General features: G+C 43.7%; 1 protein-coding gene and 1 long non-coding RNA gene across 2 annotated transcripts in view; both read right to left on the reverse strand.

Annotated features, from left to right (window-relative positions):
- Positions 1–26,693, reverse strand: part of LOC119175869 (receptor expression-enhancing protein 2) — a 75,508-nt gene that overhangs the window by 32,594 nt on the left and 16,221 nt on the right. The gene's annotated exons all lie outside the window — the stretch shown is intronic.
- LOC142775029 (uncharacterized) lies at positions 18,969–23,359 on the reverse strand. The gene is made up of 2 exons (XR_012886650.1): positions 21,427–23,359; positions 18,969–19,158 (listed from the first exon to the last, which is right to left on the reverse strand). It is a non-coding gene; the product is annotated as an uncharacterized LOC142775029 (long non-coding RNA).

A 26,693-nucleotide genomic window follows, 5' to 3' on the forward strand; every position in this document is an offset into this window, starting at 1 on the left:
CCTAGGAAGCCGAGTTCGTTAAAACCAAAATGGCATTTTTCCGGTTTCGAAGTAAGGCCGGCCGAACGTATGGCTTGGAGGACGGTGAATAAACGGCTGAGATGTTCCTCGAATATTGCTGAGAATACATTAACATCGTCCAGATAGACCAAGCATGTTTGCCACTTCAGGCCTGATAGTACAGTGTCCATGAGACGCTGAAAAGTGACTGCCGCTGAGCACAACCCAAAAGGAAGCACCTTAAATTCGTATAGGCCGTCGGGCGTCGCGAAGGCCGTTTTTTCACGATCTCTCTCGTCGACTTCTATCTGCCAGTAGCCGCTTCGGAGGTCCATTGAAGAGAAATAGCGCGCATGACGCAGCCGATCGAGTGAATCGTCTATGCGGGGCAGTGGATAGACGTCTTTCTTTGTGACTTGGTTCAACTTGCGATAATCAATACAGAAGCGCAAGCTGCCGTCTTTTTCTTGACCAAAACCACGGGGGACGACCAAGGACTTTTCGAAGGTTGTATGACGTCATCCGCGAGCATCTTGTGTACTTGCTTCTGAATCTCCTTGCGCTTTTTCGGAGCCACACGGTAGGGGTTCTGCCGAATCGGTCGCGTGTTGTCTTCAGTAATAATGCGGTGCTTGGTCAATGGTGTTTGTTGGACCTTTGACGTACGCGAAAAGCAGTCTTCGAATTGGTGTATAAGTTCAAGCAGGCGCTTCCTATCACAGGGCGGTAACGTAGAGCAGATGTCCACCGACAAAGTTGTCGAGGCGGGGACAGCCGCGTCATCTGGTTGCAAGGCAAAACAATCTCCGGCTTGGTCTACATCGTCGTAGTAGGCAATTGCGGTACCCTTCTGGATTTGACGGCACTCGTTGCTGAAGTTCGTGAGGAGCACTTCTGCCTGTCCACCAGTAAGCGCCAGGACGCCCCTCGCGATGGAAATGCCTTGCGTGAACAAAAGAGCGACTATGTGCTCCGCTATCACATCTTTATAGCAAGGACAACCACTGGACACCGACACAAGGCAGCAGGATCTCGGTGGGAGTGTCACATCGTCGGCTATTCGCAAACGGCCGCGTGGCTCTTCGCTGCTGTTGTCGGCATACGGATGTGCGCAGAACGTCACCATACGTTGAGGGATGTTGATAACAGCGCCATGATCTTGAAGAAAATCCACGCCCAAAATTAACTCTTTATAGCAGTCTGGCAACAGGACGAAAGTGGCCACGAAGCTAGAATCCCCGATGCGAAGTCTAGTGGTGCATTTACCCGTGGGAGTCATCAGCCGACCACCAGCACTCCTTATGTGCGGCCCTGTCCACGGTGTCTTGACCTTTCTAAGGCGGTCGGCGACAATATTACGTACTGTGTTTTATTTACATTTAAGTTTATTTCCTTCACATTAAGCCAGGTATGAAGTTTGTTTAGCCAGATATCAGCATGCTGCTCTAATAAATGACTTGTAATGTCAAAACATAAAAATTAGGTATATTTTTAACCATGTAAAGAAGACAATGAAAACAGGAACATAGACACTGACAGAAAGCACAGACTTCCAAGTGATGTTATATTGCTAAAACAGAGGATTTATAGCATCTCCAAAATAACAAAACAATAACAAAACAACAGTAAAATAAGGAATGAACGAACACGGATCTCACCGTGCACTACAAGAGTTGTGCAAATACAAACTGTTTGTGTCATATGGAAAAGACTGAATTACTAGCGGAAGCTAATAAAGTATCTAAGAAGAAGTCCTTGAGGTGTGTCACATAAAAAAAAAATGAGGGGGGTGGGGGAGATAGCTGTGTCGATTTCCTTTCTTATCCCTATAAAAGCAAGAAACACCTGAAATGGGCAATACCTAACGTACACATGTCCTCGCTGTTTTTCATATCGTTGTGACCTTTCCATGATCCCGCATTTTCATTAGTTTGAAGAATTTATAAATCACCTGCTTTCACGAAACCAAGACAGTTGGAAGTCTGTGGTTTGTAGGTATGTCTATGTACAATTAAAAGTAGGGGGGTGCAAATATTCAAAATTCCAAATAGTTTCAAATATTGTTTGCTATTTGGTTAGATTCATACTGTATTTTATTATTTTACTATTCAAACTACTCAAATTTCCTGAATGATGATGATGATGATGATGATGTTTGATGTTTTGTGGCGCAAGGGCCATTTCATGGCCAAAGAGCGCCAGTTCATCTTACTAAAGATATGGACAATGATTGTGATAAGCGGCTGTATAAGGGCCATAAAATTCCTCGCGGTAAGGCGGGTAAGAACATACAAGTAATAAAATCATGACCATGCCGTGAAAGGTGTGTGTGGTGTGAATAGATGACAAAAGTTGGTGATAATAAAAGACGATGGTGGATATGTATGGTAATAGCACAAGTGCCTCACTAGTTCATACCCTTGTGTCCAAGGGCCGTGAGGCAAGTGCTTTCTTGTGTAGCCACCGCAGCAAAAACCTCTCTGGAGAGGTTGTGCTATGGAATGCCCGGGTATATGATATGAAAACTATGAATTTCTTTTAAAAACGCTAACAATGATTTATAACTAAAAAGCGGTTCCCTACCGACGAACATTGCAGGGTGTAAAGGTATATGTTGTCGGTAGGGTAATGGAAAATGTTGTTTTCTTAGAGTTTCTAAGTGTTTGCACTGGATTAACATGTGAAGGACTGTTAATGCTTCACCACATCTGTCACACAATGGTGGATCGTCACCAGACAAAAGATAAGTGTGTGTCGCGTATGTGTGTCCTATCCCGAGTCTCGTTATTATGACCTCTGTATGACGCTATTTCGATACGGGCAGCCAATTACCAAGGTGTGGCTTAATAACGTGTAGTTTGTTTTGTGTGTGTGTATCCCACTTGCTCTGCCAGTATACCCTGAGGTTTCGTTTGAGAGACGGCTTAAGATCAAGGGCCGGGATTGATATGGGTGTAGGGGCAGTGCTTTTGTGGACGGATGCAGCGAGCTGATCCACCCTCACGTTGCCTTGAATCTCACGGTGCCCTGGCACCCAGCACACTACAACATGTTGTTTGAGTGTGTAGAGTGTGCACAAAATGGAGTAAAGTGAGACAAGGACTGGGTTTTTTTGTTTTTTAAGAGTGTGCAGAGCCGTTACCACAATGAGGGAGTCCGAATAAATTACTGCTTTTTGTATTTGTAATTGCTTGATGTGTTTAGCCGCCACAAGTATCGCATAAGCTTCCGCTGTGAAGATGCCTGGATGTAGAGGGCCAGCATCCGAAAAGGATGGGCCGACAGCAGCGTAGGAGACAGAGGAGTTAGACTTGGAGGCATCTGTAAAGAACTCAGGACGTGTGTATTTGTGTTGAAGTTCCAGGAAGTATGTTCGGATATGGGCAATAGGCACATGTTTTGTAACTTCTAGAAAAGACACATCGCAGTCTATAGCCTGCCATTGCCACGGTGGCAGGTATGCTACAGGAGCCATTAAACTGTGTTCAAGTGAGACCCCAGTTTCCTCAGCTAGACTCTTCAGGCGAACTGAGAAGGGCTGCCTCATCGAAGGCCTGTTTTGAAACAGAATAGAGCTCGACAAATCATTAATAGTAGAGTATGAGGGGTGCTTCTTGTCTGCTTTCACCTTAAGGAAATAAACAAAGGACATGCAAGTTCTCTGCAGATGAAGCGACCACTCATTTGACTCAACATAAAGGCTTTCTACGGGGCTGGTGCGAAAAGCACCCGTAGAAAGGCGGATGCCCAAATGGTGCACGGGGTCCAGCATCTTCAAAGCACTTTCAGTCGCAGACTGATAAACAACGGCCCCATAATCTAAGCGGGTGCAAATGAGGCTTCTATATAGATTCATGAGACATTGCCTGTCACTACCCCACCTAGTACGTGACAACACTTTTAAACATTCATGGCTTTTAAACATTTTGTTTTTAGATACTTGATGTGCGGTACGAAGGTCAACTTGTTGTCCAAGATTAATCCTAAGAATTTATGCTCCGTATTAACACCCAGACATTGACCGTTCAGTTCAATGTCGGGTTCTGAGTGCATGCCTCTCTCTCGGGAGAACAAGACACACGTGCTTTTTTGTGGGTTCAGTCGGAATCCGTTTTCCTCTGCCCATTTGGAGACCTTGTTTAAACCTAACTGAACCTGCCGCTCACACATTGCCAGATTGCAAGATCTAAAGCCAAGCTGGACGTCATCGACATATGTACAATAAAACATATTGCGAGGAATGGACAAGCGCAAGGAATTCATTTTGATGAGAAAAAGTGTGCAGCTAAGTACACCACCTTGTGGCACGCCTGTTTCCTGGACAAATAATTGGGAAAGAACCGTGCCCACTCGGACACGGAATGTCCGGTTTGACAGGTAATTTTCGATTATGTGAAACATTTTTCCGCGCACGCCAAGGTGGGACAGGTCTCTTAGAATTCCAAAACGCCATGTTGTATCATAAGCCTTTTCGATATCGAGGAATACAGAGAGAAAATATTGTTTGTGGACGAAGGTGTCCCTGATCTGTGCCTCGATACGAACAAGGTGGTCTGTGGTGGATCTACTTTCTCGAAACCCGCACTGAAATGGGTCGAGCAAATTGTTTGCTTTAAGGATATGTACAAGTCGGCAGTTTATCATTTTTTCGAAGACTTTGCACAAGCAGCTTGTAAGTGCAATAGGCCTATAACTCGAAGGTAAAGAAGGGTCCTTGCCCTCTTTCAAAATGGGAATAATAATAGCCTCTTTCCAGGAGGTAGGGATAGTGCCAGAAAACCAGATAGCATTGTACAAACAAAGTAAGGTTTTTAGTGTTTCGATTGGTAGGTTTTTAGAACCTGGGGCAGAAGTACTGCAGGAGTTTAGAGACGTTCGCAGCTCAGCTAGACTGAAAGCTTGGTTATATGCCTCGTACCTAGTGCATTTGTGTTCGAGTTTCTGCTTTTCTATTCTTGTTCTGTATTTTTGGAAAGTGTCAGTATAGTGGGATGAGCTGGACACCTGTTCGAAGTGTGCACCGAGGAAGTTTGCCTGATCTTCCAAGGTATCACCCTGAGTGTTTACGAGTGGAAGTGTGTGTACTTGTTTTCCTGCTATCCTACAGACCATGTTCCAGACTTTAGCCTCCTGTGTGTGTGAATTGATCCCTAACAAAAACTTCTGCCAGCTTTCTCTTCTGGCCTGCCGACGCATTCTCCTGCCTTGAGACTTTATTTTCTTGAAGGTGTCAAGATTTTCGGCTGTCGGTGAGTTCCGAAGCAGCCTCCAAGCTCTGTTTTGCTGTTTGCGCGCGTTTCGGCATTCAGAATTTCACCATGGCACACGCCGTTTTCCAGGGTGTCCATTTGTTTGTGGGATGCATTTTGTTGCACCATCACTCAAAAACGCTGTGAAGTAGTTGACAGCAACATCAATGTTCAAAGTACCTATGTCATTCCAACCTAGACGAGCGATGGTATAAAACTGTTCCCAGTCGGCTCTATTTATGAGCCACTTGGGAACACGTGGTGGGCACTCAGTTACTGTAGTTGTGCTCAAAACTACGGGGAAGTGGTCACTTCCGTACAGATTACTGACGACTATCTACTGGAGTAGAGGCACAAGAGATGGAGATACTATGCTTAGGTCTATGGAGAATAGGTGTTACTAGCGAGATTATAATAAGTCGGTTCTTTTCGATTTAGGAGACACGCGCTCGACGAGAAAAGGAACTGTTCGATCAGTCGACCTCGCGCGTCATACCGAGAGTCACCCCATAGCCTGCTATGTGCATTAAAGTCTCCAAGGAGAACATAAGGCTCCGGAAGTTCATCAATTAGAGAGTGTAAATCACGTTTTTGCAGCTGATAGCTAGGAGGAATGTAAATAGTGCAGATGGTGATCAGTTTATCAAAAAGAACTGCTCGAACATCCACTGCCTCAAGGGATGTTTGGAGTTGTAAGTGTGTGCATGCAATTCCTTGATTCACTATGATGGCAACACCTCCGGATGATGTCATGGCATCAACACGGTTCTTTCGGAAAATAACGTATTTACGAAGAAAATTTGTGTGTTTTGAATTAAGGTGTTTCTTGTACACACAGCACTTTTGGTGAGTGTTTGTGTAAGAGTTCTTGGATGTCGTCAAGGTTTCTGAGAAGGCCCCTGATGTTTTATTGTATAATTTGAGTGTTCATGATGAATGTAAAATGGTGCTGTGTGTACGAAAAGCGAGTAACTGTTTAGACAGGGAGTTTGAGTTCACTTAACAGGGCCGTCACCAGGCCCTGTTATCTGCTTTTTTGTTTTCTTGGCGCGCTCCAAGGAGCCACGCCGCTCGTTCGGCACCAAGGTTACCGACACATCCATTGCCTCCTCAGAGGCACTGGATGCCCGCACGTGCGGGCTGTTAGTTCGAATTTCGAGCCTCGCCTGGTGAGGTGAGGCCTTGAGACCCGAGGACTCTGGAGTCTTTGGTCTCTGTTTGGGGGTAGGCGGTGTAGCCTGGGCTAGAGCCGCCTTGGGGGCAGGTGCCACAACCACCGGCTCGGTATGCGCGGGCCGAAGGAGTGGCGAGGGCTGGTGCCCCCTGACGCGCCGCATCAGCGTATGTAGGTCCATAAAATGGAGCGACTCTTCGCCGTGCTTCCTTAAATGTAATGTTCTCCTTCACCTTCAACGTAATTATTTCTTTTTCTTTTTTCTAGTATGTGCAGGAGCGTGAATATGCGGCATGGTTTTCTTCGCAGTTTACACAGTGTGGCGGTTGTTTGCAGTTCTCAGACACGTGGCCTAGGACTCCACATTGTGCACAAGTCTGGCGACCACGACAGGTTTTAGAGCCATGGCCATACCTCTGGCATTGGAAGCAACGACGAGGGTTTGGTATGTACGGCCTGATAGATGTCTTCATGTACCCTGTTTGAATAGATTCCGGTAGTTTACTGGATGCAAACGTGAGTATTAAGTGTTTTGTCGGTGTTTCCTTATTATCTCTTCTGATGATGATTCTCTGTACATTAGTGACATTTTGGCTCTTCCACCCCTCCAAAAGTTCAGTCTCAGTCAAGTCAAGTAAGTCCATGTCAGATACCACTCCGCGAGTTGTGTTCATTGATCTATGTGGTGTTATGGTTATTGGTATGCCACCGAAATCTGAAAGACGGTCTAGCTTTTCAAAATGTTCTTTGTCACAGATTCCGAGGAGAAGGTCTCCACTAGCCATTTTGGTTACCTTGTATCCTGTGCCAAGAGTTTCGGTAAGACATCTAGAAACTAGGAAAGGTGAGACGGTCCTGGCTTGCTTTTCAGTTTTTTCACAGTGGATAACATGAAAGTGAGGATATGTTTCTTTTGGCTGGTTGAAAAAATTTATATCATCGGTGCGTACCCGCTTTAAGCCGGTACGATCAGACAGTAGGGGGAATGCTCTATGCATGCCTGTCTTATTTTTGTTCAGCAGCATTGGCGGCCACCCACCACGGAGCCCAACGAGGGGACGCCACAAGTTTGCGGATGCTGAAACCTGCAGACGCCAGCCGTACAACGCCACTATAACCCAATGCGCCTAGACCAAGGTAGGCTATTTGCACAGGGTTAACCCTAGCCGCCAGGAAGTTTGGAAGTAAACGGAAGAGAGTAGAAGACAGGACAGATAAATAGTAAGAGATGAAGACGAAGATGTAGGGAGAAAGAGATAGGAAGGAAAAGGCGACTGCTGATATCCCCTGGGTGGGTCAGCCCAGGGGTGCCGTCTACGTGAAGCCGGGGCCAAAGTGGTGTGTTGCCTCTGCCGGGGGGCCTTAAACGTCCAATCACCCAGCGTCGGCTCAACCCCCAGGATCCCCTTTTCCCCGGACACGACAAAGCCACGCACGGCTAGGCGTGGGAGGGAGTCACAACTCCCCCATTAGCTCGGGTCCGTGGTGTCGCTACACACCAAACGCCTGCTTATGCAGACGCCCCTGCGGGCTCAAATTTCCTGAAGACAAATACAGTCAACGTCTGATTAACAGTGGCCCCTTAAGATTTTGAACTGCTTCACCCTATCACATTCTCACATTGCAGCGTCTCAACATGGTGATGCAATGCGCCGTTACAGTGACCCCTTCAATTTTTTTATATGCTTCACTGCATCACACTCTAGTATTGCGCCAAAGCTTTCTTCAGGGCTCCGTGACGATCGTAAATGGGTTCTTTTTGGAAAGCGCTGGTTCAAACCCACCCGGCAGAGGTAGCAGCTTTGATTGATGCAGTTTCGGACCAGAAAGTTTGAAAAAATTAGATGAAGATTTTCAACATTCGAAATTTCATGTTTTCATACATTGACTTCTACAGGGCAGATCAGAAACTCCGAATTCAAAAGGAGCACACTTTTTCCGGTCAAATCAGTTGGGCCTCCAAAGAAGTACAAGAGGGAAGAGGTGGGGGAAATAGCACTTTTTTTTTAACGTGTAAACTGTTGTGACACTAAACTGGTAGCACCAAATCATGTAAATAAATACCATTTGATCTCTGCATTGCCTCATCCTTGATAAAACAACTAGGGAACACCATCCCTGCAGCACTTTGCCAAGCTGTTTCATAAGAGTGTGCTTAGGGATTCTCTGCAACTATATTTCAGTAATTTCACTTTGAAGTATTAAAAAAATATTAAACAATTTGACAACTATTCAAAAAATATTCTAATCAATTTATATACCCACATTTAAATATTCCAATTCACTTCGCACCCAAAATGTTACTATCGAACAGCCCTAATTAAAACTTTTGAATCCATGAACTAGCCCAACAACATGCCTTACTTCCAACATAGGAATCTTTATTACACAGAATTCACAATATAACAAAATTTCCTACTCAATTTATGCATTTATTACATCACAATTTCCCTCTATATTATTAAACAACACCAGCAAATCTGCCCAGTTGTTTCGTCTGTATGTGGCCATGGCACTGTTTAAAATAAAGTTACCACACCAAGTCACCCAGCTGTGCGCACTTCTGACTGTATATGTTTAGGACTCTGTAAAGGTTTTCACAATTGTGTAGGGGCCCACTGAGATGGTGGCACAGGTCCTTTAGACTACTACTAAAGTGATTAACGTACTCTGCATAGTGAACATTATAAGAGTTCCAATATGCAGATCACTACATTGCAGCGTCGTTGCTACCACAGGTAGGCAAAAAATGTAGACCTCGCTCGTGAAATACATCTTGCCATTATGGCTTACTGAGACTCAACCTCTCTCAAACTGTCATCAAGTGGACTCGCGTTCACCAAAATTCTTTCTAACCGGGCTTCTCTGGACTCAAACTCACTGTAATGCTACTTACTCCGACTCACTCAAACTAAGACTTACGGCACACTTCGAGCCTGATTTAGTCAAATCATAAGTTTGCTAACGTACGGTTAGCTTTTTTATACGCCATGTGAATGTTCCGTAACAGTAAAATCTCGCATAACTGGTGCTCTACTTGGCATGTTTTGGCCTCGCACGTTCAAATAGTAGTTGCAATCTGGTAAGGACAGTTTTATTGACAAAGGTGACTCACAAGATATTTTTATCAAGAGCTGGCCATGAAATAGTTTATGGTTGGGATGTCGAGGCACTCCTACCCCACCCTCAACTCATGCCACTTCAATAAATATTGAGATGGCGTGTTAACACTCGTGCACTGAAGTATGTGTGAGTAGATGCCAGTATAAATGCACAAGCCGGCACAATGCTCATCACTATAGGTCAGCATAAAAACTTCCGAGCTCTCTCATACTCACTCAAGAAATATTATTTGCACCTAGGGTTCACTCGAATTCAGATTCACCATAATTTTCCTCACTCGGAATCACTCAATAAAATTTTTCTCGACTGGACTCATCCGTACTTAAACTCACTAAAGCTTTACACACCTGGACTTGCTCAGATACACGATTCAACCAGAGTCCGAGTGAGTCGGTTGAGTAGACTCACAAGTGAGTTTGCCCACCAGTGGCAACTAAACCTAAAACAGGATGCGGAATTCAAAGGTGACAGGTAACTTTTCAGAGATAATTAAAGGGCCCCTAAACCCTCTCCGATAATTTCTCAAACATTTCAAGTAAACAAGCGCATAGTGTGCGGAATGCCGTCACGATCAACGATGCCACACACCACAGCGCTACAGGTACGGGTGCGCCACAATTTCGAAAAAACGATAGCTTCTCCTTTCCAGTCCCTGCCACTCCCGCGCCGCTGACATGTGTGACATCACCAGTGAAACTCGTTAACGTCACCACACCATAGGTGTGGAGCATCCTAACACAGAGAAAACCCAGAAGAGGCTTGTTTTAGCCTCAAAATTTGATGGCACTGCCCCTTTAACAATGAGAAGTCTGTTCAACGAGGTTGTAGATAATATATATTTAAACCAGCAGTTACAGCACTGACCACATGAGCTCCGAGCGTGAGCAGCGACACGCCTTCATCCTCCTCATAGGGCACACACGTGCATTGTCCCAGAGATTGGCAATATACATGTAGCAATATTTTTTTAAATAAAAATGCTGACAGTCCGGTGTCTGCGGTCTTGACTCACAAAATCTAGGTCAAAGCTAAAATAAAAAATACTTTACCACACCTAAAAATTCAAGTAAGCAATTAATAGAAACTTTTTATTAGATTTTTAAATTATTAACTTCAGGACAATTCATGGATATTTAGGGACCATTCAAGACCTGCCGCAGGTTTTTCAAGGACTCAAAACTGCATGCGAAGTTGCAATTTTTTTCCTCGAAAAATTTTTTAGAAATAACTCATTTCATTGCACTTACAATAAATAAATGAATATCACAATTATAACAAAAAAATCTAGTCTTAATAACTTGTCAAAATCAGAACAAACAATTAAAGCTCGGAAAAGTAGTAGAAATTTTTCCAGCATAGGCTTGAAGTTCCTCGAATATATTCATAACGTACAGTACAGTGTTATTTCAGTTATATAGGAAAAGCGATTGAAACTTTTCCAGCATAGGCTTGAAGTTCCTCAAATATGTTCTTCATAACGTACAGTACAGGCTTACTTCACTTATATAGAGGCAACTAAATGTATATTTTGATAATAATGATGATGAGTAGCCTGGATCATACAGCAAGTCCTAAACAGTAAAAAGAAGCAACACACAATGAACTCTTAAAACAGCAGTTGAGATTTCTCCAATATAAGTTCTGTGAGGTTGTTTTTTTTTTTTTTTTTAAGTGTACTTTACGAGGACAATGTAGGAAGCGATTGGGAGAGTGGGAAGCATTCTGCTAGAGAGGCCGGAAAGCTATGCGAGCACAGATTTCACCTTCGCCGCAGGTCTGCATGGCTATTTCAGGCCTGGCAGCAGCAACATTGCAAGAAGAAAGCATGCCTGATCCCCAGTGACAAGTTTTGTCAGTTTATTTAGCGCACCTCTTCAACTTGCGCTAAACCTTATTTCTTTGCAACGGGCTGATGCCCGTTGCAAAGCATTTCAGCGGTTATGTTTCGCAGGTGCGGTACTGCGAACTCGTACAAAATGACTGTAGATGCGCAACTGAGAGGACATTTTGATGTCACCGCTATGCATACAGCTTGTCAAATGCACATTATGTTTTTGTGTTGTTTCTAACATGATCCTTGCGACTGCACACAGTGACATGTTATTTCCACGTTAGTGAAACATCATACAGTAGCTCGAAACCATACAGAAGTGAGAAGGTGCACCTAAACCGCGGCAGCATCCCCAGTGCTTGTATAGGCATCGGCTATACCTCTGTGGCGAGTGGTGCGGAAAAGTCAGGCATGCCCTCCTATGAAATTAAGCTGTCCATGCGATTGGGACGGCCGGAAAGAAACCAGTCGGCCCTCGACCTCAGATGGCATGCTCCATGCGCCACAGTTTTTAAGAACAAAAAATTTAGGATCACTGGATGATGCGTAGTTGACCCTTGGAGTGCGCTACTCAAACACAAAGTAACAACTGTGACAGTTGTTTGTTTACAATCATTCTGTGCATGCCTGCGACTTTTTTTCAAGCATCCTTCTTTGTTTTTAAGCAGCACGCTGCAAGAGTCGAACAGCGACAGTTGTTCGCAAGCGCTCGTCGTGTGCATGTTATTTTCAATCATCATTCGTGCTTAAGTGGCGCAATGCATGTATCGAGTAGCTTGCCATTCTTCGAGTAACATTCCAGGTATTGCATTCACTGCTTTGCCCTCGCCCCAAAAACCGGCTTTTCTCTTTTCTTTTTTTAACATGCCCTTCTGCAAAACGGAACTATGTGCGCCTGCGTCACATTACTGCTTCTGAAAAGTGCAGCTACAGATTTACACAACAATCTACCATGTTTAGGATGTCGCACTATCGATATGACAGTGGAGCAGTCAAAGCAGTGATGCAGGCTAGTTGGTTTGATTCACTTGCATTCATATTTGTCCTGTATATTGTGGGCATGTTTTCCTTCTGTGTCTTCATCTGGTTATTTTTACACTATGAATACAAATGCATGGATATGAGAGGGCACTGCTCAAGAAATTTACTAGGCATTTTCAAGGATGAGAAAAATATTCTAGGGTTTTCAAGGGCCTTGAAAATGCATTTTTCAAATTCAGAAGTTTTCAAGGATTTCCAGAACCTGTACGCACCCTGTTAAACATGCTGAAGAGCAAGTATAGAAATCCCCCCCCAAAAAAACAGGTCATTTCACATATAATCATTAAAACTCAAGGCCCTGATCCATGCAATACCGCTAATGAGTGCATCAGACACAGAAAATTCTGTCGCCATGTTGCATCAGACGGATACTTCATGTTCAAATTTTAAGTCATCTCAAATACGCAAGTGCATTGCTTGTCCATTGCATGTGATGTTTTATGCTTATCTGATCACTTCATGCAATGCCCAAGAGAACTGCACTGTTCACAACAAGAAGGCAGCCATTCGTTGCTTCTCAAACATCCCATGCAATTATAAGCACTCCACTTGGATATTTGAGAAGTTTGCACTTTTCAGGTCCATGTTCTGTTGTCATGCGCCTTTTTTCTGTTTGTCAGAAGTTCTGGTCTGACATAATATAGCAGTGGAATATTTTGTGCACCAAGAGTGCTCATTTTCGATATCACCTGGATCAGGACCTTCAATTTCAATTATATCTTAAATTACACACATTTTCTGGAATTAAAAAAAATGAATATTCCATGCCATATTCCACACAACTGTCAGATCCTGCAACTTTTCCATATAAACTGCATTCAAAAATCCATGCATAAATGTTAGTATCTCAATCGCTTATTCATAGTCAATAGTTATTCACATCAATGACAAGTCAATACAAAAATGTTGCCCTTGTGTATCGATTAGTGCACTTTTAAATCCTGCGCTAAATGCTGCTCCACTACTGTGAAACCAGAGAAAGTGTGCAGCATGGGCACTTGGTGATTTCCATTCATAGAGTTCCCACTGATAGGTTTATCAAACCATCGATGTCATCAATGTTTGCAATAAACACGTAAGGTTTCCATAGCATGAGTAGAATTTTGTTAGGAAGGTTAGTAAACTTCACACAAGAACACAGCCTACGTCTGAAACGCTCAGTTCCTTTGTCAGAAGGCATCCAGATCATCATAAAAACTGAACAACGCCTGCTCGCCGCACGCATACATGAGTGCAATGCGACCATCAAAAAAAAAGAATTGGACCTTTTCCTCGTCCGACATCAGCTGGAGCATCGCATCCCCAACATAATGCCATCACTGGAGGATTTCGCCATGAAAGCAGCGGCCACCGAGGTCAGAAAACACAAGGTAAACCAAGACAGGAAGCTCCACCACATAGTTCACCACCAAAAAGCGGCGATGACACCCCCAAACACATTTGTGACCAACCTCTCATCCCGTGATCTCTCACTCCAGAATCAGCTGTACTACAAAAGGTAAATGGTTTCAACATCTCAACCACTCCCACTATCTCCAAAATAGTCGCAGCAGTCGAGGACGGGATACAAAACATTGAAATCTGCGCCCGTCTGGAGGCAAGGCTTAAGGTAGTATGAATTATTTCAAACACACCAGCTCGTCAAGGCAACAACCTCCTTAACGACGAAATTAGGGCTATCAGAGATTTGAGGCGGAAATGTCGAGGCCCGTGTGCTCAGATTTGGGTGCACGTTAAAGAACCCCAGGTGGTCGAAATTTCCGGAGCCCTCCACTACGGCGTCTCTCATAATCATAGGGTGGTTTTGGGACGTTAAACCCCACAAATCAATCAATCTATCAGAGATTTGAAGAACGACAGGAACATCGTAATCCTCGCAGCCGGAAACAGCATGGTCGTCATGTATCGCGCAGACTATGAGAAGAAAGCAGGAGAGCTACTGGGCATACACCAAGATTAAGATGGATCCAACCCCACAAACCTAAAATAGGTCAAACAAACTCTTATCCGAAATCTTCAAGCAGTATCCAAAATCCAAAGCCTTTTACCTAAAGTTGATATGCAAAAACGGCTCCGCCCCAAGCTTCTACGGCCTCCCGAAAGTTCTTAAGACCGAAATTCCACTTCGTCCTATTGTCGATTTCTCATGTTCCTCCTACAGGCCTTGTCAACCTATTTTCACAAGATAGTAGTTCCCCTGACTAACAAAACAGAAACCTACATCCGGCACTCGGGAAATTTTGTGGAAATCGCATCCAACGTAAATCTGGATGAAACCGACTGCATAGTGTCCTTTGATGTGGTTTCTCTTGACTAGTGTAACCGTTCCCCTCGCACTTTCTGTGATGCGCTGGGCTCTCGACAGCGACTCCACCCTGAACAACAGAATACCGCTTTCGGTTGATGAGATACACCAGCTGTTGCAATTCTGCCCCTGCAGAACCTATTTCTCTTTTAACAGCGCCTTCTTCAAGCCGACCAGCGGGACCGTCATAGGGGCAGAAATATTGGCCACAGTGGCAGTGCTTGTAATGGTGGACATTGAGAAGCAGGCGCTTTTTGTGTTGGACCCCAAACCTAAGATGTTTGTGCGCTACGTCGATGATTGCTTTTGTGTGGTGAAGCCTGGCGAGGTCGACAACTTGCTCACATGCCTGAACTCTGTTGAGCCTGACATACAGTTCAAAGTAAAAAAGAGAACCATTCGGCTCTCCCCTTTACTGTGAGAAGGCATCAACAGAACCTGTCCTTTTCAGTGTTCAGGAAACCCACTCAAGCAGGATGCTACCTCTATTTCAGCACAAACCACCTCACATGCCACAAGCTTTCTGTGGTGCGAAGCCTTTTTCGGAGTGCCGAAAAAATTTGCTCATCACCACAATGGCAAAAGGAGGAAAAAGATAGAATCATCAGTGACCTCGGCGCAACGGCTACACAAAAGCGTTGTTCGCAAAGCCCTGCGCAAGAGTGAAAACGCAGCACCTCTGTCACTGCAACGACAACGCATGTCAGTGCCATATGTCACCGGCGCTAGTGAAACAATAGCCCGCATACTGAAACGGGCAGGGGTCAACGTCACACACAAGCCATTTACCATTATCGGCAGCTTCATCCCTTGCCCCAAATATCACGCGCCTGCAGAGAAATATCAAGGCGCCGTGTACCGGATACAAGGTGTCGTCTGCTTCGCTTCCTATATTGGGTAAACAAAGAACTTCCATGAAAGGACACGACAGCACAAAATCGACCTCCGTCAACTGAACAGCCAACAGAGTACAGTAGCAGAACACTGCGAGCGGTTTGGCCCCCACATCCACCCAAACGACGCAGTTATTCTGGAAAAAGAAAGGTACACATGCCAGCGACTCCTCCTCAAATCCTGGCACATTCAGCAGACAGCGGAGAACATCAACCGCTCCACTGGGACGTTGCCCTCCCTCTCCTGCCAGGCTTAGAGATGGATTGTGGGGAACCTCTCACGCAAGGTGAGCAAGCGTATATAGACGCCGCACATCTCCGGTTTTCTCACCCCTGAGAAAGAAGCCGGTATGGCTTCGAAACGTCGGGTTTAGTACAATTTTCGGTTGGAGTTTTCTAATTGCCTCATTCCTATACCAACCAGGCAGACTTCTGCAAAATGTTGACCTTTGAGATATATGAATGGATGACAAGACAGGCTCGTAAAGTGCCATGTCCTTTAAATTACGGTGTACTCTAACTGATGTAGCATAAAGGGCTCCAAACAAGACAATTACAAACTTGAGATATTAGTCCTTTCCCCTGCATACTTGGTCACATCCGACTGATTATTAGTAGCAATTGTTTCTGCTAACATATTTTATTTGGTGTTAAAGTTAGCAATACTGCTCAATCAAGTTGGCAGCACCTCCTAAAATTGCCACTAGTGTGATGTGGATAAGGGACACTCTGCAAAGTTCAACGAGTAATGCAAGTTTTGTAGATGCGACAGACAAGTTTTCAGGGCCCATACAACACAACTGGCATCCGACCGGGACTATTGCTCCCCACCCCCTTCGCTCTGTTGTTGAGCTTCTCAAGGTGGTTCTGGCTGCTTAAGCCAGTGGCTTTTGAATTACCATAGCAAGGAATGCTCTTTTTTTTCCTTTGCAAGTCTTCTTGAAGAATACCCTACCCTACCTTAAACCACAGCAGCCACACAGTCTCATTTTTTCCTGCACATAGGGCCCGAATTCAGAAAGAGCCCACTTGTCACCAAAGCTTTATTGCCCATCACCTTATGGCTCCATTGCGGTCAGGTACTAGTTTCTTACGACTTCACAAGGTAGTTTTAAAGCCAAGCCTAAATTGGTCATAACAGATGACATTGGTATTAATTACATGGTACATATTTTATTTAGTTTCAGCATTACGGCAACTACAAATAAAAGTTAAAAAAAAAACGGCTTTGAAGCTCTTCGATGCCCCAAAACAACACCTCGGGTACAAAAGATGGTATAGCCAATGCCTTAAGGCTAAATTTGCCAATTGTGTACCTACATATAGCACAAAGCTTTGTTTTTTTGTTGCTTACCCAAGTGAGGTCATCAGTGCTGGAAATTAAAGCTGTGATCTCAAATTCTGTAGCAGAACATTGTAGTCGCTGAGATACCACATGATGCTGATACCCTTGAAGGAATCATAGACATGACGCTTATGAACTGCAGCCAGCTTTGGACATCGTGGCAACCTGGCTAACTGTCATGTTTGAATAAAATTACGAGGAAACAATATATGAAGGGAACAAGAATAGTGAAACTGCAACAACAACAACAAAAAAACAAGTGCAAAAATAGAATTCAGCGTGCAAAGAAATAAATACAAGAGAAAGAAAGAATAAAGAAAGGAATTTTCAAGGAACTGTTTCTTTGTTTGACACGTTCAAAAAAACAGCAGATAACAAAGTCAAGGAAGGTACAGGGAAGGTTAACTGTACTGCTTCAAGTGCATGGTAATAATTGTGGTATAGATGGGAAGAAAGTAAAACGAAAAAAAAAACAACAACAACAACTTGACAATGGCAAGGATCGAACCTGCGACTTTCAGATACCGCGCCTGATGCTGTAACAAAAATGCACTACAGCGGCGGTTGTCTTCTCGTCTACTTAACGGATATTTGATTGCATGCAAACCCTAGAAGTGTTAACGAGTGCGCAACACTCTTTTAGCCAGATGGCGTCCCGTAGCACGTAAACCGTCAACGAGCGCACAGTAGACCAATAAGCCCTTATGTACAACCTGAAGGCATAAACTCTGAAGGCATCAAAGAAAGAGGAAGATGTGATACAGGAAAAAGAAAGGAGAAAACATTAAATCCAAAGGAATGCACACAGGAGGCGAAAAAAAAATGGAGAAAGCAAAAGGAAAAATAGTTGGAACAAGCAGAGCTGTGGGAGTGGTGAAGTGGAGACATGGTTTTTGGCTAAAGACTGGCAGTCGTAGAACTGGGAAGATTGTGGTCCAGTTTACACCGCAACCCGCTGTCAGTTGCACGGGCACAACCAAAAGTATAGTGCCGGCCTGATGCCACCATTCCCCCAAGGAGTTGCCAGACATCCAACTGCTATACCTCGTAGACAGCGCACAATAGGAATGAGTAGCATGGCTGCATTAACTGCTCTGCATTGGCGCCACTTTTGTGGCTGATCACCAGACCAGAAGATAGTTCTAGCAGCAACACCATTACCTTCCAAGAAATCGATTCACCATGCACCTTGACATTGTAGCAGCCGCAACATCAAGGTGATAAATTGCAAGTACAATGATTATCTAGTTTCTTGCATATAGCTTGTTAAGGGTCCTTTTATTATATTTGGTGTTTTTACTATTTCATTATCCACAACATTACTGTTTCATGTTCCAGTTAACGACTATGGCCCTCACTACATGCTACGAAAAGATTCAACAATCCAACTGGTCATGCAATTACATTTCCAACTGAAGGGCTTTGTCCTCGATAGCCTACTTGAGATTTTGGAAATAGGAATTTACCAATAGATGCCTGTAGAGTTAGCAACTGCTCACAAACTCCAAATTGAACTCACGAGCACAAGTTAGAAGGGTTCAATGTGTGACCACCACAAACACATTTCACAGATGATGAGTGCTGTGCAGCAGCTACTGCATGGGTCTCCTGCTGCTCACTAACTCTGTGCAAATGCAGAATTTGAGGACACATTAAATTGAAAATGCAATTCACAATACTTTTTTTTGAGCACTCATGAATAGCATAAGTGAATAAACAGAAACAAGTTATTGCCAAACTTGTCTGACCCTTCATACAACTGTAGGATGCCATACACAGAAACTTTGGGTAGCACAGAATTAAGCTTCATTAAATATTTAGTGGCATTAAGCTTCGATCCTTTCATTCCCCTCCCCCCCCTTTTTTACAGCACCTTCTCAGCCAATAATTAACCCACCACAATGCACACATATATGTAGTATGCATGCATTCACAGCATGTCCACAGGTAATGATTAGAACAAAGCAGCAAAATAGACTCCAATAAAGGAAACAAAAGAAGCTACAATAATCAATGAAACTGTACATTTATTAAAATATAAAATGCAAGCAATTGGTCAAAACATAAAATCAGTTTGGCACACATGCACATGAAACCCCAAGAATCAGCGACGCCTGTCGCGATTGTGGTTAGAATTGTTAGCAGATGAAGCTGGCAAAGGCTCGCTTGGTTCTGCCTGGGGAGGAGTCTCCACGCCCTGAATTGAAATCACGGGGGGGAAGTGAAAATAAAAGAAAAAAAGACACCTTTAATTTTTTTCTAAATTTGCAGTTTACTCATCCATGCTGCTGATCTATTATCACAAAGCCCCCAAGGAAAAAACCTGAAATAGTCTGAAAAAACAAAGTATGGTGCCTGTAGCTCTAACAAATTTATTAAATATATTCAAAGACTTGTGATGTCACATGAGCAATTGTTTTTTCACTTAAAAACGTTTTTTACATGTCTATACTGCTTTTTCTTCCATGGAGTACAGGCTACGACCAAACAGAATGCGTAAGGCAGCTCTAGTGTATCTCAAAATGTCAACATAATAAAGTTTTACAGTTGAGTCATTTAACCCTGGAGAGGTAAAAAAAACTATTGATATGATTCACTGCCATGAGACGCATCACATTGTGTCCCTCAATTCCTCACAACTGTATGGGCCAGTATGATCATAGACATCAAAAACATTAACAGCAATCATTCAGAGCAGCCTATGATGTTGCTATGCCCTTAAAATAACATGAAATGCAAATAATTTATTTCAGAGTGTCACAAACGTCTGGCTTTCTCGCCCGTGCGCCCCTTCGCCTTTGTATTGAGAAAAATTTTCCGGCAACTAACGACTCCACAACAGCGCCGTAGCATCTTTCTTACGCCTGCAGCGAAGGGGGCTCGTTTTCGTGGAAAATGACCCCAAGGGGCATGTGCACGCGCCGAAGGGAATTTGACTGTTTTGGCAGCTGACGTTGAATAGCGAGAAGCGTAGTCATCGGTGTCGCGAGTCTCGCGTAGGCGGCGAGCATGAAGCGTCCCTAGAAACTTATTGACACGGCTGCAATACAAGGCACCCTCTTCGTCTGCATAAGCTGGCGAGACCATCAGCGACTCCCCGTCAACTCTTACGTAAACCACGAGCTGGACTGGTCTCTATGGAACTTCCTATTGTAATTTTTTTCAACCGTTATTTTATTACACCCAGCTAATATTGGCTGCGTCGCACGTTGCAACTCAGAAGTGCGGCCACAATCTTCTTGTAATTCTTTGTATCTCTTTTAATTTCCATGATGTCATTATTTTATTAACATTCCACATAGTGTTTTTTGCCAGTACCTGTTGTAGAGTTCTTTTACAGCATCGTTTGTTTCGTAGTCGTTTTTTCATCAAGCGTATCTTTGTTTTATCTTTGTTAACTCCTGCCTTTGCTCTTGTTTTGATTAAATGCTCGTTTATGTTTCATCAAATGTCCGTGTCTGTTCTATGAGTGCGTCAGTCAGACCCAAACATCGCCACACGTGCGACCCTGCATAGGTCGACCAGCCTGCAAAATAAATTTGAAATGTACCACTTGCAGGCCTTTCAGGTGTCGCAGACCTGCACGTAAAGTAGAAGCCTGCGAGTCTGCCGCACGCCGATGTTAAGAGTGGCGGGGCTTCACCCAAGGTGTGCAACACAGTGAAAGCTCAACGTAGGATAGGACATCTAATATGGCAGTACTATCAATAGCAGTTCCTTAGGTACTAAAAAATCAGCTAAATGTGTCACGCAAAATGGTCCCGATGACGTGAGAGCGTCCTACAACAATTAATCATTAGTAATCGAACTAGCTGCAACAAAAAAAGAACTTTCCATGCATCAAGAGACTTAATAAAATACTGCTTATTCTTTTGTTTGATTTATAGAAAAAAATACCCGCCTGACATTACTATAGGGAGTGGCACGAGTGGTTCAAAAGTTCAGCTTTCGGCTGGTTAGGTGGTGCCATCTAGCGGGGCCCATTTGAACCAAGCAAGCAGAACCACTGCCTTGGAGATTGCAGAAAATTGTTCAGTGGCTGTTGTTACTGTGGCTCCCACTACTCTCGCTTTGCTGCTACTGGTGTCGGCGGCCACGTAATAAAGACAGGCAACATTGAGCACGAATAGAGAGGCATCTAAAAGACAGCTCTCAAGTGGGCGATTTGAAGTGAACTAACGTGATGCGGTCCACTAAAATGTGATTTTATTTCAGAATAAGCACTACATTGGAACAAAAGCAGCACTACGAGGTTTCTCAGCCGATATTTAAACAATAGATGCCAACTTAATATTTGTCTTGAGTGCCCTTTTAAGGAGCCTACTGTATCGAAATGCAATTCATAAATACCTAGTAATGTAAATCGCTTCCTTTTAAGTATACCTTAGTCTGTTTATGCGTATTGCCTGCAACAGTAACAAACCCCTCCGTCTTGGTGACCCTTTAGTGTGAGTAAACAATATACCTTATGAAACTATGCTGTGTGCAGGATATGAACACCTGCTGTGGCGTCCAAAGTGAACACTGGCCATGTGGCTGCTGTAAGTTACACCAGCAGTAAAGTTCTGCAAACACAGTGGCAGAACTAGATAAGACGGCACCCATGGCACACATATTTTCATGCTTATTATTATTATTATTATTATTATTACTACTATTATTATTATTATCATCTACTAAGTGCAAAAAACCGCCAGCTGCCCATTTTGGCCAACTAAATGAGTAATTTCTAAATAAATTTTTTCACTTAAGTAGACTATAAAAGTTTTGCACATCCATGCATTGATTGCATAATACACCACGAGTCCACAAAGTGTGAAATAAGGAATGGACCATGCCGGTCACTTGTTATCGACTCACTTCACAAGAAATAAATTGCATACAACCACAAAAAAGAGAATGACAAGAGAAAGCCTGTAAATATTCTTATCATTTTTCACGACATTACCATAAATTGTATTTTTCAAAATGGTTTTATCGCGTACATTGAATCTGCATACGATATCTTTTTTTTTTATCAATGTTAATTATGTGTTCAAAAACTGACAAAGCAAACTGTTCTATAATGACACCAAAGCTGGTTTTTCAGTTTATTCTCTCTCCATATTTAATAAAGCAAGATCAGAAAGTCTGTTCTGGGCCATTGTGGCCTGCAAGTAGCAAAGTATCAATTTTGCTTGCTGAAGGATCTCTCTCAACCAATGATGGAAACTGAACAAACTGGCTAACATTATCTGAATGGTGACATGATGGTGGGGAAATACGCTGTCATCGCCACACTCAACAATAAATTTCAGAAGTTCTTCAGATCTTGACTTTTTCTGGTTAATGCGTCGTAAAAGTAACACTCGGCAATCTAAAATATCTTCATAGAAGTCCTGCGTGTTGAAGTTGGAACTGTAAAGCTTGCCAAAAATATCGCAATTTGTTTTGATTTCCTGTTTCTTATTGCTGCAGCACAGATTGTTGAAGTCCAGAAAAGAAGCAATCTTAGCATCGGTGTCCTGCGGGTGATGATTGATTTGTGGGGTTTAACGTCCCAAAAGCACGCTATGATTATGAGAGATGCCGTAGTGGAGGGCTCCAGAAATTTCGACCACCTGGGGTTCTTTAACGTACACCCAAATCCGAGCTCACGGGCCTACAACATTTCCGCCTCCATCGGAAATGCAGCCGCCGCAGCCGGGATTTGATGCCGCGACCTGCGGGTCAGCAGCCGAGTACCTTAGCCACTAGGCCACTACGGCGGGGCTGTCCTGCGGGTGAGTAAACGTCCTGTCGTCAACAGAATGAAGACGGTGGAGTGATAATTTCATGACCCTTTTTACTAGCAGCTTAGCCATTAACTGTTCTCTTTTCGGTTTTAGATTAGGAGTATTTTTTGTTATTATGAAAGCCCTATTCTCAAGCTTCCCCTGTGCTAAGAACAGATGAGTCGTGTCGAAGCTTTGCCAACCTTGGCATGACCTATCATAATCATGCAGTGACTCAATCACTCAGTCAGTGAAGCAAGAAGTTATGGTGTTGAAATAAGTTTTATGAAGTGGTTCTTAAGAGAAAGGAAGAGAAAAGGGAGCCCCGTTATTGTCTGCTTCAGTGAGCGACACCGCCACAGAGCTCACAAGGGATGGGGGTGAGGAGGGATAAAAGGGTAGAAGTAAAGGTATAGAAAAGAGGAAGAAGAAGCAACAACAAACTGAGGGGATAGGAGAGACAGGAAAGATGGAAGAACGGTCACTGGAGTCCGAGGACGGGGTACACTTGCGAGAGATGTTGTCGGCGTCTGTAGATGGCGTAGAGCAGGTCCAGTAAATCAGAGCTGCGCTGTCGTCGAAGATCGTCGGCGACAGGAGATGACGTAGGGCGAGCCCAGTCGGCCAGAGCTACGATGACGCCGAAGGTCGCGAGCGCGCGGAGCGTGCGGGCGCACAACCAGTCGGCACGAAATCCAGGGAGCGTCTCAAAAATAAGTTTTATGAGTAGTGCTGTCAGTCGTTCTAGGAAGTGTTGAGGAATTACGCCAAAGAAGCAGTGAAAAGTTTTGAAGAGTGCCTCAACAGTAGTAATATCCGGGATTTGACATCCCAAAACCACGATATTATTAAAAGGGAAGCCGTAGTGGAGGGCCTTGGAAATTTCTACCATCTGGTGTTCTTTAATGTGCACTTAAATTGCACAGTACATGGTCCTCTAGCGTTTCGCCTCCATTGAAATGCGACCGCCACCGCCATAATTGAATACAATTTGAAGAGTGTCGCTGAGGAGACATGCGATCACGGAATGTGAAGGGGAACAACTCGTCAATGCTACATTTTAAAGTGAAGGGAATCGTCAAGCCCTATTGTTTGTTATATTGGTGCAAGTTGACTCTTGATTGAACCAGCCAAATGCGTATGTTGGTGTGATTTGCACTGCCTTAATTTGGAATATATTTCGTTTGTATTATGAATGCTTGGTTCCGACTCTGTCCTTGAACCACAAACAGCGTTTGCTGTGGTGTGAAAAGGACCTATCCTTAAGCTTTCTGTCATTACGAGGTGCATTTCAGGGAAGCCGATACTCACATGGAATCTGCCGAGAGATTGCCGCCCTAATGGATTTAATGAAACTGAACAAAGGTGCGGCTCGCCGCAAAAGGACGTTGACAAACTTTACACAGGGTGCGGGGGGGGGGGGGGGGGGGCTCTCTCGTTTGTGTCCTCAGGCCTTCTTGCCCTCAGCTCATGTTGGCGGACTCAGCTCGGCGCCCCCTCTAAAGTAGCGCTTGGGGCACTCATACTCTTCCCAGTTATGCCACTATGCATATGAATTTTAAATACTGTTTTGGAAGGCATGTAGTAGTTTCTTTGGTATTTTGTGTTTCAGGAAAGCACAGTCAAAGAACAAAGACAGTGATGCTGCCATCATAGTCTATGTCCACAAGGTGTCACATTCTTTAAAAAAAGACAAAAATAGGTATGGGAGAATGTGAATCGGTAATCAGCAAGGCCTTTACCCTTAAAGGGGTACTGACAAAAAATTTGGCCTCCCATTTTTCTGCTGCAATGCGTTGCTGTAGGGCTGTTTGTAATGACACGACACATTGTTTGCTGCAGCACGCGATACATAAATAATTACAGGCCCCTCATTATTGATCAGTTTGTTTCGGTTTGAGAGTTTCACAAACTAGGTGCAACTGTCGCCACCTAGCGTGTGCCACGTCAGCACACAGAACTGTGACGCACTTTCGCACAATCCGCAACAAGAATTACTTCTGAATAAAAAACGGCACTGGAATGTTGCCAAACACAAAACTTTTTAAGCGTGCGCCACGGCCACGCACTCGCAACCAGTTGCCGAGAAATATAGACTTTGGGAACTAACGCGGCAAAAGAAATATGGCGGCTATGACGTCATCATAACTTGTTTTGTTGACTGCAGCGTGGTGACGTGAGGGAAGTAGGGGGTGACCGCGGGGTCACCTCCGAGGGTGTCTATAGCGCTATGGAGTCGGTCACTCATGCAAACTTCAAAATTAATTTAAAATACCTTCCAAGCTATATTCGCTGTTGATATTTTGCAGATGATATACAAATGTTAACAAGAATTGACCCCGCAGGCTATCTCGGCCCCAAAATTTTGTGCCAGTAGCCCTTTAAACAACAAGCTAACAGCATTCTTTGCCCTATGCCCCACATAACTAGAGAAGCAAGAAACCTAAAGAAAAGAATTGGACAACAAAAAATTATTAACATTTTCTCTCACTTGTGCAGCCCCCTTGACGAAAATACAGAAAATGTAGATAACAGGATGGCTTTCCAAAAAACTGAAACCAAATACAACATAGCTATTGTTTATACCAGTGGTTCTCGGCCATGGATGTGTCGGGGACCCCTTGTGGACTGGTGGAAATGATGGGGGACTCCTTGCAGCGGAGATGAAAGAGGGGGTGGGGAGGGGGCGGGTACGTAGGTAAATTAACACAACTGGAGCATGAAACAGGTGCCTTTCACTGCTTCCAAAAACGTGAAACAAACATGCCACATCACTTCATTTCGGACAGTTCAATACGTGGGGCAGTCACGCTTTAACCGAGTTTCAGCGCGACTTTTTTTTTTCTTCAAGTAGGTGAGGGTTTCGCAGATCATGCAAACGGCTTTGCGGACCCCCTAGGGTCCACGGATCCCCATTTGAGAACCACTGGTTTATACCATAGTGTTATGGTATACTTGAAACATCCAGAATTGATTGAACTGATCCAGTGGGGGGAAGCTGCCCTCAGTGTACTTCGGTGTACGAGAAAAAAGTGAGCACAATCTGGCCAGGGACAACCTGACAACCCTTTCTGCCGCCCATAGCTATTACCCCTAGTTCACTCAAAACCCGTCTGTGACAAGCTGTTATCCCTAATTCTAAATCAAAATAACCAAGCTTTTTCATAGAAAGTTTAAAGATAAATGTAGCGGATGTTTAAACTGCTTATTTATTGAAACGGTCAACCATTATTGAAGAATGAGGCACTGGAGAAATCGAAAGAATGAAGTCCAACAACAGGCATTTAAATACAATCGACAGTCTCTTCAAGAAGGTACAAAAAGCAACCCTCTCTACAACCCTCTTTACAAGGTACAAAAAGTGAAAAAACTAAGTGTTTGCCTGCATACTTTACTAAAGGAAGATTTCAGACTGTGTGATACTGCATAAAGTGAGGAACCACACAAAGTGTTCTTTTTACAAATCATGTACTACGTCTTTACACCACCACTGCCCTGCTGTGCCAATGAGCATCAGTGTCAACATAGATTTCCCTCTCATACAAGCACAGTCCAGTGAAGAAGTTGAGCATCTTCAGACAAATAATTGAGAGCTGAAATCGTTCTCCCGAAATAAGTCAACCGGGGATGCAACAGCCAAAATAAAATTTCGAGCAATTTATGGAGCAGCAAAATGTTACATGCACGTCAGAAATGTGTACTTTTCATTTCTGGATAAGTGTTTCAGATCAATCTATTTAAGAAAAAAAAATTGTCAAAGTTTCTTTGGTGGCCATAAAGTAAAAAAAAAAAGATAATTTGTGTTGTTACCTCCACATGGTTTTTCCATGAGTGATAGCAAGATAAGTTCTAAAGAAAATCTGTACAACTCTTCAAAATTTAAGTTGCAATAAAGGTATACACATACAAAAATAAGTGCACGAAGGGCACCAAGTTGAAACATGAAGGGGAAAATGCCACATTTTATCCAGTCAGCATT

This window comes from Rhipicephalus microplus, chromosome X (genome assembly GCF_043290135.1).
Source record: "Rhipicephalus microplus isolate Deutch F79 chromosome X, USDA_Rmic, whole genome shotgun sequence".
NCBI classification, from domain to species: domain Eukaryota; kingdom Metazoa; phylum Arthropoda; class Arachnida; order Ixodida; family Ixodidae; genus Rhipicephalus; species Rhipicephalus microplus.